Raw genomic sequence first — 20,505 nt, forward strand, 5'->3', positions numbered from 1 at the left:
TGCTAGCTGTACAGAAAACACAGTTGGTTTCATTTAATCTGTTTTTTAAAACTCGGCGTACAAACATTATTATTGACTTACAATGTGGAGTGAGACGTCCATAGAGAGATATCTGATGTCCAATATGACTTCTGATGAAGCAGAGAACACCTACAGGACACGAGGTCAGTACAGGCGCACCAAAATCTGGGACAGAGAGATTGAAAAACAGCATCTATCTCTCAAGGCCATTATATCAACCCTCCATTCTCAGACACAGAGCAGGTAACTCTACCGGCTTTACATCACCCACCATCATTCCTCGGGCTCCCGAGTGGCGCAGCGATCTAAGGCAATTCATCTCAGTGGTACAGGCGCCACTACAGACTCCCTGGTTTGAATCCAGGCTGTATCACAACTGGCCATGATTGGGATTCCCATAGGGTGGCGCACATTTGGCTCAGCGTTGTCAGGTTTGGCCGGAGTAGGCCGTCATCGTAAATAAGAATTTGTTCTTAAAAAACGACTTGCCTAGTTAAAAGTCATCTCAGACACAGAACAGGTAACTCTACCAGGCTGACTCTCCAATCTATTCCCAGATACCAGGCTAACTCTCCAATCTATTCCCAGCTACCAGGCTAACTCTCCAATCTATTCCCAGCTACCAGGCTGACTCTCCAATCTATTCCCAGCTACCAGGCTAACTCTCCAATCTTTTCCCAGCTACCAGGCTAACTCTCCAATCTATTCCCAGCTACCAGGCTGACTCTCCAATCTATTCCCAGCTACCAGGCTAACTCTCCAATCTTTTCCCAGCTACCAGGCTAACTCTCCAATCTATTCCCAGATACCAGGCTAACTCTCCAATCTATTCCCAGCTACCAGGCTAACTCTCCAATCTTTTCCCAGCTACCAGGCTGACTCTCCAGTCTATTCCCAGCTACCAGGCTGATTATCCAATCTATTTCCAGCTACCGTATGAGCTACCAAGCTAACTTTTTATTTTAGTCACATGGTTACAGACAGAGGGTCATACGGAACTCACTTCTCCACTTCCTGGTTACTGAGAAGGATACTCTCCCCTCGTTTCCTCTTCTCTCTCAGGGCCACCTTTTGTTCACCAGTAGTGTTGTTGAGTTAAAGGTGGAATATAAAATCACTTCTCCTGTATCATCGAGTGGCTCACCTCACCTCCTCCGTAAAATACAGCGTGAGGAAATGTGATTTATCTCCAGGCTCTTCATGCTCCTTTCAGCTGACTCTCAGAGGAAATATATGGTAGGCTACATGGTGCTATGCTAGGGTAGATGGTGCTATGTTAGGCTACATGGTGCTATGCTAGGCTACATGGTGCTATGGTAGGCTACAAGGTGCTATGCTAGGGTAGATGGTGCTATGCTATGATAGATGGTGCTATTGTAGGCTACATGGTGCTATGCTAGCGTAGATGGTGCTATGCTATGGTACATGGGGCTATGCTATGGTAGATGATGCTATGGTGGAAGGTTCTATGCTAGGTTGAGTCTGTTATATGCTGCTAGGCTAGGTGGTGCCATGTTCACTATGCGTCTGACATTCTTCTAGGCTAGGTGCTGCTAGGCTAGGTGCTGCTAGGCTAGGTGTTAGCCGTATACCAATGACCAACTTCACGTGTTAATATTCAGGTCCTGAAGTCATACAGTTTTTCAATGTAAACATCATTGAGTTAATTTGTTGTTGACGACTTCTAAAGACCATCTCAGTTCATGACATGTCCTTTACCAGCGCTGCAACTGTTTGAATTGGTCGTGACACATTGGTAGGCTAAGCTTCAGCACACCTTAATGAGTTTTCCCCACAGAGCTGTGCAGTATGGGTAACCTTGGTCATTAACTTGGATTCTGGGCTCTCACCCTGACCTCAACCTCCCCACAGAGCTGTGCAGTATGGGTAACCTTGGTCATTAACTTGGATTATTGGGCTCTCACCCTGACCTCAACCTCCCCACAGAGCCAGTGACCTCCGACGCTTTAGTCACCATCTCTGCTTCTAAATAAACCCAACAGGATGTCTTTCTTTAAAAAGTAGAGCTTGATAACTGTGCCTGGCTGGGGCTCTTTAATGTTAAGATTTAGACGGGGATATGAAAAGAAACGCAACTGTCGTTTGAAAAATGTCTATAAATTGTTAATGACATCAACTTTATGCTGCGGTAGATTCTAATAATTTTTGTTGCAGCAGTAAATAAAATAAACCAGCGATATAAACCACAAACGCCTCACAGAGGAAAGGAAGTCCTGTTTTTAATGAGTCATTTCATTGTCTACATGCGTTAATTTTGGAGCGTGCTTGAAAGTAAAACTGAATTTAACTGTATGATGACGATGAGTTTCGTGTAGTCTTTACGTCGTTAATGCAAATAGATTATGTCTCACAGAACGCAATCAACAATCAGACACTACTGACCTCTGTTTAAACCAATTATTGCAGGACACATCTTTAATTTAGTGTTCCCTAAATGCAACTAGAGGATTAACGACTAAACAGGTGGAAAATGTCTGTACCTATTTTTCAGCAAATTTTACCAGCTACTGATGTCCCAGAGTAGCTAGGTTTCCATCCAATTTGCGACAGATTTTGATGTGAATAGTCAGTTACCATGACGCCGGAGGAGATGGCTGCTAACCAATTGTGCTATTTTGTGCGTTTTTTCATATTACTTGTAACTTATTTTGTACATAATGTTTCTGCCACCATCGCTTATGACTGAAAAGAGCTTCTGGATCTCAGAACAGCGATTACTCACCTCGTACTGGACAAAGATGGTTTCTGTACTGCTGATACGGCACCAGGCCCAAATCCCAGTCATTTACACGAAGAAGAGACACTAATACAGGGGACACAGGTCCGGGTGAGAATTTATGGGCGAGTGGGTAACCCACCTCTACCATCTGTCCTATTGGCCAACTTCCCGATCACTGGAGAATAAACTGGATGAGCTCCGTTCGAGACTATCCTAACAACAAGACATTAAAAACGGAAATATCTTATGTTTCACGGAGTCGTGGCTGAACGACGACACAGATAATATACAAGACAGAACAGCTACCTCGGGTAAGACAAGGGCTGGTGGTCTGTGTTTTTGGTCGATAATAGCTGGTGCGCAAAATCTAATATTAAAGAAACTCTCAATGTTTCGCTTGCCTGAGGTAGAGTATCTCATGATAAACTGTAGACCACACTATTTACCACACCATATTAAAGAAACTCTCAATGTTTCGCTTGCCTGAGGTAGAGTATCTCATGATAAACTGTAGACCACACTATTTACCACATTTTTCATAGCTGTCTATTTACCTCCACAAACCAATGCTGGCACTAAGACATCACTGAATGAGCTGTAAAAGGCCATAAGCAAGCAATAAAATGCTCAACCAGAGGTGGCGCTCCTAGTGGCTGGGAACTTTAATGCAGGGAAACTAAATTCCATTTTACCTCATTTCTGCCAGCATGTCACATGTGCAACATGAGGGACAAAAAAGACACGAGCGTACCAGAAAAGCTAAATTACTTCTATGCTTGCTTCGAGGCAAGCAACACTGAAGCATGTATGAGAGCACCAGCTGTTCCGGATAACTGTGTGATCACACTCTCTGTAACCAATCTGAATAAGACCTTTAAACAGCTCAACATTCACAAGGCCACAGGGCCAGATGTATTCAGAGCATGCACTGACCAACTGGCAAGTGTCTTCAATTACATTTTCAACCTGTCCCTAAACGAGTCTGTAATACTTTCATGTTTCAAGCTGACCACCATAGTCCCTCTGCACAAGAACACCATGAAGTGCTTTGAAAGGCTGGTCATGGCTCATATCAACACCATCATCCCAGAAACCTTAGACGAGGGCTGCCCAACCCTCTTCCTGGAGATCTACTGTCCTGTAGGTTTTCAGTCCAAACCGAATTTAGCATACCTGATTCAGATAGTTAAGGTCTTTGTTGAGCAGCTAATTAGTAGAATCAGGTGTGTTAAATTAGGGTTAGCTAATAGATTTACATATTGTGTCTTCCCTGTAAAACATTTAAAAAATCGGACATGTTGCTGGATTCACACGATCTGTATCTTTCATTAGCTGTATTGGACTTGTTAATGTGTGAAAGTTAAATATTTAAAAAAAATAAAAAATTTCGCGCTCTGCCTTTTCAGTGGAATGTGCAGAACCCCAGACCCAGACAGGCTAATGATTGATTCAGTACTTAGTTTGAAATGCTTCTTCGACCGGTAATATCACATTTTGAAGTTTTTGTCCGATATGAAGCTGACCAGAATTAGCGTTTGGATATGTTTACCAAACGCGCTAACAATTGGACATAAATAACGGATTTTTTTGAACAGAACAAACATTTATTGTGGACCTGGGATTCCTGCTGTGTTTTCTGATCGAGACCAACAAAGGTAATGAAATATTTATAATATATTTTATTGTTTATAGTTACGTTATCTTTGCAGCTGTGATATGCTAATTTGAGCTCCGTCTCAGATTATAGCGTGCAAATATTATTCCTTCAATTTTTTTTTCAATCTGATATAGCGGTTGCATTAAGGAGAGGTATATCTATAACTCATTGTGTATAACTTGTATTATCATCTATATTTATGATGAGTATTCATGTTGAAACGATGGGCTATGCAAAGTCACTTGATGTTTTTGCATTTAGTGATTCTTGTAGCCTCAATGTAAACTCAGATTTTTTTATATAAATATGAATTGAATCAAACAAAACACGCATGTATTGTGTAACATGAAGTCCTATGAGTGTCATCTGATGAAAATAATCGAAGGTTAGTGATTCATTTTATCTCTATTCTGGTTTTTGTGAAGCTATCATTAGCTGGAAAAAATGGCTGTGATTGTTTTTTGTTTTGTGGTGACCTAACATAATCGTTTGTAGTGCTTTCGCTGTAAAGCCTATTTGAAATCGGACACTTTGGTGGGATTAACAACAAGATTACCTTTAAAATGATATAAGACACATGTATGTTTGAGGAATTTTAATTATGAGATTTCTGGTTTTTGAATTTGGCGCCCTGCACGTGGACTGGCTGTTGTCATATTGGTCCCGATATCGGGCTTGCAGCCACATTAAATGTATTTCACGTTTCAACATTTCAGTGTTTCAATCAGCCGAGTCGTGATTTATTTAAGGTGTCAGGTATTTCATCCTCATTAATGGTTGGATGGAAACGTGGTTAACGGGTTACAGGAAGATGTTTTCAGTGTTGGAATTGACATCACACAGGCAGCCATTTTGAATAGAAATCACACAGGCAGCCATTTTGAATAGAAATCACACAGGCAGCCATTTTGAATAGAAATCACCCAGGCAGCCCTTTTGAATAGAAATCACCCAGGCAGCCCTTTTGAATAGAAATCACCCAGGCAGCCCTTTTGAATAGAAATCACACAGGCAGCCCTTTTGAATAGAAATCACCCAGGCAGCCTTTTGAACAGAAATCACCCAGGGAGCCCTTTTGAACAGAATTCACCCAGGGAGCCCTTTTGAACAGAATTCACCCAGGGAGCCCTTTTGAACAGAGTTCACCCAGGGAGCCCTTTTGAACAGAAATCACCCAGGGAGCCCTTTTGAACAGAGTTCACCCAGGGAGCCCTTTTGAACAGAGTTCACCCAGGGAGCCCTTTTGAACAGAATTCACCCAGGGAGCCCTTTTGTGAAGATCATTATTGGAGCTGCCAGATGTTGTGAGGCAAAAGGCTCTGAAGCTGGTAACTTTAGTACCTGGAAGTCTGTAAATGTAGCCCTCACTACACGAAGCCATCCTCTGAAAACACGTCTGTTTCATCATTCTACCACAACAACCCATCGTCAACGTGATCTCCCGCTGTTCAAAACTGCCTTTCACGACCAACATCACACAGCTCCACCGTTCAACAACCAACTCGACAAGGCAGCCCAAAAGTTTTTTTTTTCTTCTTCTCCTCCTCCTTCATAGACGTCCTCCTAAAGCTTATCATAAGGGCTAGGTCAGAGTCGTCGGTAGAGGTGGTAAGAAAACAGGGGAAAGGCACATTGGGTTTAAAACTCAAACTCATATATGTGTCGGGTTAGTCTCTGTATGGTCATCTCTGAAGATGTGTTCCGTGCTGCTGGGAGAGAAGTCTGTCGGGTTAGTCTCTGTATGGTCATCTCTGAAGTTGTGTTCCGTGCTGCTGGGAGAGAAGTCTGTCGGGTTAGTCTCTGTATGGTCATCTCTGAAGATGTGTTCCGTGCTGCTGGGAGTGAAGCAGTGCTGGACTGACTGGTAGTTTCCCGACTGCTACAGTACCACAGCTGCGACCTTAGAATGGTCAGCTGACTAGGGCTACTTTGTAGCTAGTCTACCACTGCTAACCTGATTACCGCCTCAGTGTGTAGATCTGGGCTGCATCCGGTTCCCTACAGGTCCTGGTCGAAAGTACTTTGTTACACACCGTTAGACTGATATATCACACAACATGTTGTAACTGAAAACGCTGTCATCTCATTTTCATGAAAAATATTATATATCTCTCCTAAAGAGGAATAGTGAAAGATTGCGATGTCTTCATCAACTGTCTCTCTGCCAGTCCGATCCATGTCACAGTGTCAGAACCAGCTCGGTCGCTCAAGATCCACTGCGAAATTAGACGTCCGTACAGGTAAGGAGACGGATCACTAAAAAAACGGTCTCTAGGGGCAATGGTGAGTGTCCATGACATTATTATTTTTTTATTACAATGATGGTCTACCGTGGCCAATCCCTAACCCGGAAGATGCTGGGCCAATTGTGTGCCACCCTATGGGACTCCCAATCACTGCCGGTTGTGATACAGCCTGGGATCGAACTAGGGTCTGTAGAGACGCCTCCAGAACTGAAATGCCGTGCCTTAGACCGCTGTGCCACTCAGGAGTCATCAAGTGGACTTGGGTTTTGCTGTGGCGTTGTGGACGGGGATGATAGATGTGCGAAAGCCGCGGGCTCCGGCACCAAGGGTCATGTGTTCAATCCCAGTGCTAAGCCATTTTTTAATGTTTTTTTTCCCTCCCAAACCATTAAAACCCCTTAACCTAACCAATCAGCATGAATGTCTCAACTGAATGTTTTTAACCTTGGTTTTTGCACTGTCAACAGTGGGACCTTTATATAAATATATGTGTACGCCTTTCCATAACCATGTCCAATCAGTCATTTCAATCAAGTTGAAGAAACATCTCAAGGATGATCAATGGAATCCGGATGAAACCTTAATAACAACATGTCGAGTCTACTAGCAAAGGGTCTGAATACTGATGTAAATTAGGTATTTCTCTTTTTGGTTTTCAATAAATTAGCAAAAATGTCTAAAACGCTGTTTTCGCTTTGTCATTATGAGGTGTTAGTAGATTTATGACGAAACATTTTTATTTAATCAATTTTATAATAAGGATGTAATGTAACAAAATATGGAAAAAGGGAAGGGGTCTGAATACTTTCCCAATGCACTGTCTACATTACTGGTACTTTACATTATCTATACATATAGTATGGAGGTGGTATCATCCATCAGGAGCTATAGTATGGAGGTAGTATCATCCATCAGGAGCTATAGTATGGAGGTGGTATCATCCATCAGGAGCTGTAGTATGGAGGGGGTATCATCCATCAGGAGCTATAGTATGGAGGTGGTATCATCCATTAGGAGCTATAGTATGGAGGTGGTATCATCCATCAGGAGCTATAGTATGGAGGGGGTATCATCCATCAGGAGCTGTAGTATGGAGGTGGTATCATCCATCAGGAGCTATAGTATGGAGGTGGTATCATTCATCAGGAGCTATAGTATGGAGGGGGTATCATCCATCAGGAGCTGTAGTATGGAGGTGGTATCATCCATCAGGAGATATAGTATGGAGGGGGTATCATCCATCAGGAGCTATAGTATGGAGGTGGTATCATCCATCAGGAGCTGTAGTATGGAGGTGGTATCATCCATCAGGAGCTGTAGTATGGAGGTGGTATCATCCATCAGGAGCTGTAGTATGGAGGTGGTATCATCCATCAGGAGCTATAGTATGGAGGTGGTATCATCCATCAGGAGATATAGTATGGAGGTGGTATCATCCAACAGGAGATATAGTATGGAGGTAGTATCATCCATCAGGAGCTATAGTATGGAGGTAGTATCATCCATCAGGAGCTATAGTATGGAGGTGGTATCATCCATCAGGAGCTATAGTATGGAGGTAGTATCATCCATCAGGAGCTATAGTATGGAGGTAGTATCATCCATCAGGAGCTATAGTATGGAGGTGGTATCATCCATCAGGAGCTGTAGTATGGAGGTGGTATCATCCATCAGGAGATATAGTATGGAGGGGGTATCATCCATCAGGAGCTATAGTATGGAGGTGGTATCATCCATCAGGAGATATAGTATGGAGGGGGTATCATCCATCAGGAGCTATAGTATGGAGGTGGTATCATCCATCAGGAGATATAGTATGGAGGTGGTATCATCCATCAGGAGATATAGTATGGAGGTGGTATCATCCATCAGGAGCTATAGTATGGAGGTTTTACCCTTCATCTTGGGTCTTGTATCGCTGTCTTCCTCCAAGGTAATATTAATTCTCTCTACAATGCCTTGGAGGACTGCTCACTTTGAAATTCTTCCTTTGCGTGTGGGTTGCATTCCATTTGTTCTATTTTCTCTCTACCTATATCCAATAACGTCGTCCGCCCTGAGTGGCAGCATGTCTCTGAGTACATGTGTTGTGTAAGTACCTTATCAGATAAATCCATCTTTGTAGAACAAAAAAGGGGACATCCTCCTGTATTTCATCTTTATTGTCACATCTGTTATGTAACTCACTCCTTTGTGTGAATGTTTACTCAAGAATACAATTTAGCTTTAATTTAATCCCTTTTCCCTCTATCTAAACGTCTTCTCTCACTAGTGATACAGATGGGGCCTGGCAGGTCAGTGGCTCTAGGTTCACACTGTCAGCCCTCCATTTTGCTTTTGCTGTCTGAGACTCTCCCGTACCATCTGCTGCTCTACTCCTTAAACGCCGGACTATCCCTCTCCATCGGTTCTTTAGTGTGTCTGTAGTGTGTGAATCCCATTTGGCCTTCAGGTGTGGCCAGTTCAAGATTATGGCATTTTACATTTGAATATTCTGGTGCTTATCAGGATATGTTGTGTACTGCAGTGAAATGGTGTGTACTGCAGTGAAATGGTGTTTACTGCAGTGATATGGTGTTTACTGCAGTGATATGGTGTTTACTGCAGTGATATGGTGTGTACTGCAGTAAAATGGTGTGTACTGCAGTGATATGGTGTGTACTGCAGTGACATGGTGTGTACTGCAGTGATATGGTGTGTACTGCAGTGACATGGTGTGTACTGCAGTGATATGGTGTGTACTGCAGTGACATGGTGTGTACTGCAGTGATATGGTGTGTACTGCACTGATATGGTGTGTACTGCAGTGATATGGTGTGTACTGCAGTGATATGGTGTGTACTGCAGTGATATGGTGTGTACTGCAGTGATATGGTGTGTACTGCAGTGATATGGTTTGTACTGCAGTGATATGGTGCGTACTGCAGTGATATGGTGTGTACTGCAGTGACATGGTGTGTACTGCAGTGATATGGTGTGTACTGCAGTGACATGGTGTGTACTGCAGTGATATGGTGTGTACTGCAGTGATATGGTGTGTACTGCAGTGATATGGTGTGTACTGCAGTGATATGGCGTGTACTGCAGTGATATGGTGTGTACTGCAGTGATATGGTGTACACTGCAGTGATATGGTGTGTACTGTAATTCTTCATCAAGAACTGCAAACAGCAACATACCCCTCAGGTGAGGAAATTTTGTTTGTAGATCAATCGTGTCCCATAATACCTTTTTAAGCTTCGGCGACAAAGTGTCCTCACATGTAGTGAAATTGTCTTTTTCAGGGCCTCAGTTCCAGATGTGGCTTCCAGGGAACACACTGCAATATTCAAGAGGAACTCTGCATTAAAAAACTAACACAAATCATTATTTGAATACCCCCCCCCCCTCCCCCCAACTTGTCTCTAGTGTGTGTGTGTGTATTTCTAGTTGTTTGATTCACTCACATGGCAGATAACAAATGATCTCTGGATTACAAAAACCTCCAAAACCCACCAAAAACCTACAAAACCTCCCAAAAACCTTGAGTCAGCTCCTGAGTATGTCCCTTGTGAATCATCTGGAAGTGAGTCAGCTCCTGAGTATGTCCCTTGTGAGTCATCTGGAAGTGAATCAGCTCTTGAGTATGTCCCTTGTGAGTCATCTGGAAGTGAATCAGCTCTTGAGTATGTCCCTTGTGAGTCATCTGGAAGTGAATCAGCTCTTGAGTATGTCCCTTGTGAGTCATCTGGAAGTGAATCAGCTCTTGAGTATGTCCCTTGTGAGTCATCTGGAAGTGAATCAGCTCTTGATTCGCTGTTTACTTGGAAACGCCTGAGCCACATTGACCTTCAGTTTGCTTCCATCTGGGTGCAGAGTGTCCTCTTTGAGGTCAAGGTTGTCATTCCAATCCTCATCACGTATTTTGCCAGTAAACATTTTTTAACAAAATGAAGTTATATTTAAGATAAATGATTCTGGGAATATTGTGTGTTTCTTTTCCTATGCAGGTAACAGAGTAAACTTCAAACTCAAAAGTGTGTTTCACATCAAAACAGGTAAATAAACGTTATCTCAGTACCTCAATGAAATGAAAACATTCATGTGGTAAACTGTAAATGCCATTATGAATAAAGATAGGGCACTGTTTTGGCTCGATTCTTTTGTCTGGACACATTTATTTAAAGGACAAAATATGGTAGTGTATTTTCCATTTGTAGCAGGCCAACATGACCCTCTGGCCAGCTTAGTGGGCAAAAGACCACAACACACAAAAGGAATTGTGGGAACTGGAGTTTAGCTGATAAAACAAAGCAACAAACAAATAGAGACATAACTGGCACAGGCACAACATGTGACACAAAGCATCAAAATACTGCAACCAGCGAAACAAAACACAAAACACTGTTTACACAATCTATGGTGGCCTAATCCCACTATCACCTAGAGTGACAACAACTGTCACATTAAAAGGGACAGGCTCATGGTGCTGAAAGGACAGGCTGATGGTGCTGAAAGGACAGGCTCATGGTGCTGAAAGGACAGGCTCATGGTGCTGAAAGGACAGACTCGTGGTGCTGAAAGGACAGGCTCATGGAGCTGAAAGGACAGGCTCATGGTGCTGAAAGGACAGGCTCATGGTACTGAAAGGACAGGCTCATGGATCTGAAAGGACAGGCTCATGGTGCTGAAAGGACAGGCTCATGGTGCTGAAAGGTCATGATGATGGTGCTGAAAGGACAGGCTGATGGTGCTGAAAGGACAGGCTCATGGAGCTGAAAGGACAGGCTCATGGTGCTGAAAGGACAGGTTCATGGTGCTGAAAGGACAGGCTCATGGTGCTGAAAGGACATGATGATGGTGCTGAAAGGACAGGCTGATGGTGCTGAAAGGACAGGCTCATGGTGCTGAAAGGACAATTTGATGGTGCTGAAAGGACAGGCTCATGGTTCTGAAAGGACAGGTTGATGGTGCTGAAAGGACAGGTTGATGGTGCTGAACCGACAGGCTCATGGTTCTGAAAGGACAGGTTGATGGTGCTGAAAGGACAGGTTCATGGTGCTGAAAGGACAGCCTCATGGTTCTGAAAGGACAGGTTCATGGTGCTGAAAGGACAGGTTGATGGTGTTAAAAGGACAGGCTCATGGTGCTGAAAGGACAGGTTGATGGTGTTAAAAGGACAGGCTCATGGTGCTGAAAGGACAGGTTGATGGTGTTAAAAGGACAGGCTCATGGTGCTGAAAGGACAGGTTGATGGTGTTAAAAGGACAGGATCATGGTGCTGAAAGGACAGGTTGGTGGTGTTAAAAGGACAGGCTCATGGTGCTGAAAGGACAGGTTGATGGTGTTAAAAGGACAGGTTGATGGTGCTGAAAGGACAGGCTCATGAAGCTTAAAGGACAGGCTCATTGTGCTGAAAGGACAGGCTCATGGTGCTGAAAGGACAGGCTCATGGTGCTGAAAGGACAGGCTCATGGTGCTGAAAGGACAGGCTCATGGTGCTGAAAGGACAGGCTCATGGAGCTGAAAGTGACAGGCTCATGGTGCTGAAAGGACAGGCTCATGGTGCTGAAAGGACAGGCTCATGGAGCTGAAAGGACAGGTTGACGGTAGTGAAAGGACAGGCTCATGGTGCTGAAAGGAGAGGCTCATGGTGCTGAAAGGACAGGCTCATGGTGCTGAAAGGACAGGGTGATGGTGCTGAAAGGACAGGCTCATGGTGCTGAAAGGACAGACTCATGGTGCTGAAAGGACAGGGTCATGGTGCTGAAAGGACAGGCTGATGGTGCTGAACCGACAGGCTCATGGTGCTGAAAGGACAGGCTGATGGTGCTGAACCGACAGGCTCATGGTGCTGAAAGGACAGGCTCATGGTGCTGAAAGGACAGGCTCATGGAGCTGAAAGGACAGGCTGATGGTGCTGAAAGGACAGGCTCATGGTGCTGAAAGGACAGGCTCATGGTGCTGAAAGGACAGGTTCATGGTGCTGAAAGGACAGGTTACAAAAAGGTTGTTTAATTGTTATGAGACTGTTATGACATTACTATCACTAACTAGCTACTACAGTTGTCACTCAGAAATACAGTGAGGTGCATCACAGCCTAACACATCTGGAAAGGAAAATGCTCTGCTCATCTTTAAACTGCATTTGCGCACACACACACACACACACACACACACACACACACACACACACACACACACACACACACACACACACACACACACACACACACACACACACACACACACACACACACACACACACACACACACACACACACACACACACACACACACACACACACACACACACACACACACACACACACACACACACACACACACACAAGCAATAGCATGATGGGCAAAGGGGGGTGAATGTTTACACTAAATGTGGACATGCTGATTCCAACACAACGTCCTCATTCTACCTACTTAGTGTCATAAGGCTTAGGGTTAACACTAGCCCCTCTTTTACGAAGCTAGCCAGCTGTGATAGTGTGGATAGCTACAGCATGCTAGTTACTTAGCTAAACAGCTTGCTAAAGCTTTTTTTCCCGCCTTGCTAACTGCCTAGCATCTGACTGCAGGTAACGGTACCAAGAGTAGCTGAAATGAACGTTAGCTGCGAGAGAAAAGGATAGTTTGTAACCTGAAAAATATACTTACATTCCCTCTCTCTCGCTTGTCTTCAACTTTTTGGAAGTCGGTCGCTCCGTGGCTTCTGTGTGGTCGCGAGAAGAGCAAATGGAGGAATGAATTGCTCATCTCTTTTGTCCACACATGCAGTATGTCACAGAAGCAAATGGTGGTTAAAATACAAAACGGTAATAAATTCAGTTTAAATTCTGCACCCATAAGTTTACAGGCCATTTTCAGTCATATTTCAAAAAGAACGAGAGAAAAAAATTATATATATATATTTATATTCTGCTTATGTCAGAACTTCTGAGAACTTGACCAGTTAAATTGGTAAAAAAAAGTATATATATTTTATCAATATTTTATAGTGGATATTTCCATGAAGTCTCAATTTTAACCTGTCTAGGATCAGCGTGCCGCTAGCGGCACTCCCCCCCCCCCCCCACTGAAAAACCAGTGCCGCGAAATTCAAAAAAAATATTTTTTTAAAATATTTAACTTTCACACATTAAAGTCCAATACAGCTAATGAAAGACACAGATCTTATGAATCCAGTCAACATTTCCGATTTTTAAAATGTTTTACAGGGAAGACACAATATGTAAAGATGTACATCTATTACCTAAAAACACATTAGCATATTCCACCATCTTTTATTTGTCCACCAACACCAGTAGCCATCACCAATTCGGCTAAACTAAGATATTTATAGCCCCTAACCAACAAAAAAACTCATTAGATGACAGTCTGATAACATATTTATGGTATGGGATAGGTTTTGTTAGAAAAAAGTGCATATTTCAGGTAGATGGCATAGTTTACAATTGCACCCACCATCACAAATGGACTAGAATAATTACAATGAGCAACGTGTTTACCTAACTACTAATCATCAAACATTTCGTAAAAATACACAGCATACACGAATCGAAAGACACAGATCCTGTGAATACAGACAATATTTCAGATTTTCTAAGTGTCTTACAGCGAAAACACAATAAATCGTTATATTAGCTTAGCACATAGCAATTAGCAGCCCAGCATTGATTCTAGCCAAAGTGAGCGATAAAAGTCAACATCGCCAAAAGATATTAATTTTTTCACTAACCTTCTCAGAATTCTTCCGATGACACTCCTGTAACATCACATTACAACATGCATATACAGTTTGATCGAAAATGTTTATATTTAGCCACCAAAATCATGGTTAGACAATGTGAAATGTAGACAAGCTGGTAAAGAAAACGTCCTTGCGCCACTTAGACAGTGATCTACTCTTATACATAAATACTCATAAACGTGACTAAAAAATATAGGGTGGACAGGGATTGATAGACAATTTAATTCTTAATACAATTGCGTTATTACATTTTTTAATTTATCCTTACTTTTCAATACAGTTTGCGCCAAGCGAAGCTACGTCAAAAAACATGGCGTCCTAAGCCACTAAAATGTTTCGACAGAAACACGATTTATCATAATAAAAATGTCCTACCTTGAGCTGTTCTTCCATCAGTATCTTGGGCAAAGGATCCTTTCTTGGGAGAAATCGTCTTTTGGTGGAAAGCTGTCCTCTTGCCATGTGGAAATGTCAACTACGTTCGGGATGAACTGAAAAGCGTGACCAACTTTTCACATCGTTGCAAAAATAAATGTCCCAAAATCGCACTAAACGGATATAAATTGCTATAAAACGCTTTAAATTAACTACTTTGTGATGTTTGTAACTCCTATAACGAGTGAAAAGATGACCGGAGAAATATAACAGGCTAAACTAATGCTTGGAACAGGAGAGGGTCGGTGTCTTCCACGCGCGTTACGCAGCAAGAAAAGACTTGCTAGCTAAAGGTTTTTTTCATTTGTAGGGCCTGTGAACGAGCAATCGAGCCCGTTGGAATCGTCATCACGTAAAGGCATCCAGGGGAAGACGTAAGAAGTGTCCGTATAGTCATAGCAACGACAGTGCCCGTTTAAATGACTTCAGAAAAGTGGCCAACGTTTCTCAAATCTGACTCCATGTCAGGGAAATTGCTGTAGAATGGGCTCTGTTCCACTTAGAGACAAAATTTCAACTCCTATAGAAACTATAGACTGTTTTCTATCCAATAATAATAATAATATGCATATTGTACGATCAAGGATTTTGTGGGAAGCCGTTTAAAAAATTAGCCACATTAGCATAAATAGTCTAAACAGCGCCCCCATCCCCAACAGGTTAATCAATATAGGCTATGATTATTTTCGTGGATCTCATGTTTTCAATGAAGTAGAGCCAGCTCAAGGTCAGGCTGATCTTGGGTAAAATTGGACCAAAACGGACAGACTAAAACACAGCCCAATATAGGATGACTATTATTGGGTGAAATAACGACCACGACGGACGGACCTGATATTGGCCGTCATTTTGACGTCCGTGGGACGTAGCGTGCTGAGTGGGAAGGGGGTTTGTACGTGTGATTCTCGCAGTGAGATGGTCCAGTGGTTGAATAGTGATTTACCTGGTACAGAATTTTACATGTGAGTTGATCCCTGTGGATCTGATGGCATGTTGATGTAATTGTTCTGCTCTTGACAGTAAACACCTGCTGGTGGTCAACATATGGTTTTATACCAGCTGACATTGATCAGTGGATCAATAAGCCATTACATGGATACACACGCTCCCTTGTATATGTATTTAGTAGTCTAGTTATTGAGGGCTGTCTGAGATATTGATTTATTCTGGACCGTAGGATTAATTACAATTCTATGATACTGGAGGCTTGAATAAGTCAGTTTACATCATTGTCTGTCTGTCTGTGTCTCGACTTGTGGGTAGGTACGTGTGTGTGTGTGTGTGTGTGTGTGTGTGTGTGTGTGTGTGTGTGTGTGTGTGTGTGTGTGTGTGTGTGTGTGTGTGTGTGTGTGTGTGTGTGTGGGGGGGGGGGGGGGGGTTTGTGTGTGTGTGTGTGTGTATACGTCTCTGCCTTGCAGACACAGTTCCAGAATCATGCTTGAGGGGAAAATGACATGGTTCTGATTGGATTCTGCCTGGAGTATCTGCTGGCCTGGTGTGTGTGTGTGCGTGTGCTTGTGTGACAACTGTGTGTATGTGACAACTGCCCCTAGCCATTTGAGTTGTAGTCACTCACCCTTTGAGTGACAGCTAGCAAGATGCACAATCAGCAGAGTAATGACGTGATGGTCCATATCTGTTTATATGGCTCATGTGCGCTACTTTCAGAACTACTGGCTAAAAAGTGGACAAAAGTACCAGAGAACAGAGGTGGGAAAGTACCGGAGAACAGAGGTGGAAAAGTACTGGATAACAGAGGTGGAAAAGTACTGGAGAACAGAGGTGGAAAAGTACTGGAGAACAGAGGTGGAAAAGTACTGGATAACAAGGGTGGAAAAGTACTGGATAACAGAGGTGGAAAAGTACTGGATAACAGAGGTGGAAAAGTACTGGATAACAGAGGTGGAAAAGTACTGGATAAAAGAGGTGGAAAAGTACTGGATAACAGAGGTGGAAAAGTACTGGATAACAGAGGTGGAAAAGTACTGGATAACAGAGGTGGAAAAGTACTGGATAACAGAGGTGGAAAAGCACCAGAGAACAGAGGTGGAAAAGTACCGGATAACAGAGGTAGAAAAGTACTGGATAACAGAGGTGGAAAAGTACTGGATAACAGAGGTGGAAAAGTACTGGATAACAGAGGTGGAAAAGTACTGGATAACAGAGGTGGAAAAGTACTGGATAACAGAGGTGGAAAAGTACTGGATAACAGAGGTGGAAAAGTACTGGATAACAGAGGTGGAAAAGTACTGGATAACAGAGGTGGAAAAGTACTGGATAACAGAGGTGGAAAAGTACTGGATAACAGAGGTGGAAAAGTACTGGATAACAGAGGTGGAAAAGTACTGGATAACAGAGGTGGAAAAGTACTGGATAACAGAGGTGGAAAAGTACTGGATAACAGAGGTGGAAAAGTACTGGATAACAGAGGTGGAAAAGTACCGGATAACAGAGGTGGAAAAGTACCAGAGAACAGAGGTAGAAAAGTACTGGATAACAGAGGTGGAAAAGTACTGAATAACAGAGGTGGAAAAGTACTGGATAACAGAGGTGGAAAAGTACTGAATAACAGAGGTGGAAAAGTACCAGAGAACAGAGGTGGAAAAGTACCAGAGAACAGAGGTGGAAAAGTACCGGATAACAGAGGTGGAAAAGTACTGGATAACAGAGGTGGAAAAGTACTGGATAACAGAGGTGGAAAAGTACCAGAGAACAGAGGTGGAAAGTACTGGATAACAGAGGTGGAAAGTACTGGATAACAGAGGTGGAAAAGTACTGGATAACAGAGGTGGAAAAGTACTGGATAACAGAGGTGGAAAAGTACTGGATAACAGAGGTGGAAAAGTACTGGATAACAGAGGTGGGAAAGTACTGGATAACAGAGGTGGAAACGTACCAGAGAACAGAGGTGGAAAAGTACCAGAGAACAGAGGTGGAAAAGTACCAGAGAACAGAGGTAGAAAAGTACTGGATAACAGAGGTGGAAAAGTACTGGATAACAGAGGTGGAAAAGTACTGGATAACAGAGGTGGAAAAGTACCAGAGAACAGAGGTGGAAAAGTACTGGATAACAGAGGTGGAAAAGTACTGGATAACAGAGGTGGAAAAGTACTGGATAACTTCTTCAGGCTGCAGGGTGAATATTGAAAAAACTGGAAAATTTGCGCACATTTTCAAACGGCCTCTTAAGAAATTTTTGATATTCCAATATGCATATATTTACTATTATTGGATAGAAAACAGTCTATAGTTTCTAAAAACGTTTGAATTATTTCTCTAAGTTGAACAGAACTATTTTTACAGCCCATTTCCTATCCAGAATTGAGATTTCCAAAATGCGATGTCTCTCTTTAAGACCTTGTCTATAAAAGGTCATGACACTTAGGACTGTAGAAACACGTCATACGCCTTCATCTGGGTGTAATGCGGAAGTGAGAGTTGAAAGCAGTCGAATATCTCTTCCAGGGACTGAATAGTACATCTTCTTGTGTCTCACAAGAAGATGTACTATTCAGTCCCTGGAAGAGATATTCGACTGCTTTCAACTCTCACTTCCGCAGGTAAAAAAAGATTCCGGGCGGGAGGCAGAATCTGGACTCGGCTCCTGGAAGACGCTCGATAAAGGTGAATATGATCTCTGGCTACGATATTATTTGATACATGTCACAAAATCATCCTAAAGTATGTTTTTTCAATATACTTTAATTATATTATTGCAATTTATTCTGGACTTTAGACGTGATGCTTTGGAAGAATTTTTTGAAGAAGGAGAGGTTAGCGCCGCACCGCCATTGTGCTTGCTAACCAAAGAGGGAAATATTTCGTTCTGGAACCCAACTAAAGACTGTACTGGACAATGGACCCCGTTACAACATTCTGATGGAATATCAACAAAGATAAGGACCCAATTTGGGATGCTTTTTCATATATCTGTCGAACTGTGCTATGCTAACTGTGCTATGCTAGCGCTTGACTAGAATCAATGCTGCCGTATGCTAGCTTATGTTGTTAGCTAATATAACGATATATTGTGTTTTCGCTGTAAAACACTTCAAAAATCGGAAATATTGGCTTTATTCACACGATATCTGTCTTTCATTAGCTATCCACCATATGTTTTTCTGAAATGTTTTATGAGGTGTAATTAGTAGTTGACGTTGGTGTCTGTATTTTCTCTGGCTACTCCCGTGTGATTTCAGACTGTAGCTATGCTGTAGCAATGATGGGAGCAGTAATGTAAAACTGATTTATAGCTAAAATATGCACATTTTATGAACAAAACAGATTTATTGTGTAACATGTTATAGGACTGTCATCTGAGGTAGTTTTTTCTAGGTTCTTTAGGTTGGTTCTAGGTTAGTTCGGTTGGCTTGTGCATGCTACTTGAATCATAATTCATACATCATAATCATACGTGTCTGTCCACTTTTGTATTTGGTGGTGAGCTAACATAAATATATGTGGTGTTTTCTCTGTAAAACATTTAAAAAATCGGACATGTTGGCTGGATTCACAAGATGTTTATCTTTCAAATGCTGTATTGGACTTGTTAATGTGTGAAAGTTAAATATTTTTTAAAAATAGATTTTGAATTTCGCGCCCTGCAGCTGTTGTCATTTTCGTTCCGACGTCGGGCTTGCAGCCCAAACAGGATAACAGAGGTGGAAAAGTACCAGAGAACAGAGGTGGAAAAGTACTGGATAACAGAGGTGGAAAAGTACTGGATAACATAGGTGGAAAAGTACTGGATAACAGAGGTGGAAAAGTACTGGATAACAGAGGGAAAAGTATCCAATTTTCATACTTGAGTAAAAGTATAGATGGATGTCATAAGGTGAATGCACCAATTTGTAAGTCGCTCTGGATAAGAGCGTCTGCTAAATGACTTAAATGTAAATGTAAATATAGATACATTAAAAGAAAATGACTCAAGTAAAAGCGAAAGTCACCCAGTAAAATACTACTTCATTAAAAGTCAAATAGTATTTTGTTTGAAAAATATTTAGGTATCAAAAGTAAATGTATTAGTCATTTCAAATTCCTTATATTGAGAAAACCAGACAGCACCCTTTTCTTGTTTTTTTAGCAAGGGGAACACTCCAACACTCAGGCATCATTTACAAACGAAGCATGTGTGTTTAGTGAGTCCACCAGATCAGAGGCAGTAGGGATGACCAGGGATGTTCTCTGTTTAGTGAGTCCTCCAGATCAGAGGCAGTAGGGATGACCAGGGATGTTCTCTGTTTCGGGAGTCCTCCAGACCAGAGGCAGTAGGGATGACCAGGGATGTTCTCTGTTTAGTGAGTCCTCCAGATCAGAGGCAGTAGGGATGACCAGGGATGTTCTCTGTTTAGTGAGTCCTCCAGATCAGAGGCAGTAGGGATGACCAGGGATGTTCTCTGTTTAGTGAGTCCTCCAGATCAGAGGCAATAGGGATGACCAGGGATGTTCTCTGTTTAGTGAGTCCTCCAGATCAGAGGCAGTAGGGATGACCAGGGATGTTCTCTGTTTAGTGAGTCCTCCAGATCAGAGGCAGTAGGGATGACCAGGGATGTTCTCTGTTTAGTGAGTCCTCCAGATCAGAGGCAGTAGGGATGACCAGGGATGTTCTCTGTTTAGTGAGTCCTCCAGATCAGAGGCAGTAGGGATGACCAGGGATGTT

Source organism: Salvelinus fontinalis, chromosome 7 (assembly GCF_029448725.1).
Source record: "Salvelinus fontinalis isolate EN_2023a chromosome 7, ASM2944872v1, whole genome shotgun sequence".
Lineage (NCBI taxonomy): Eukaryota > Metazoa > Chordata > Actinopteri > Salmoniformes > Salmonidae > Salvelinus > Salvelinus fontinalis.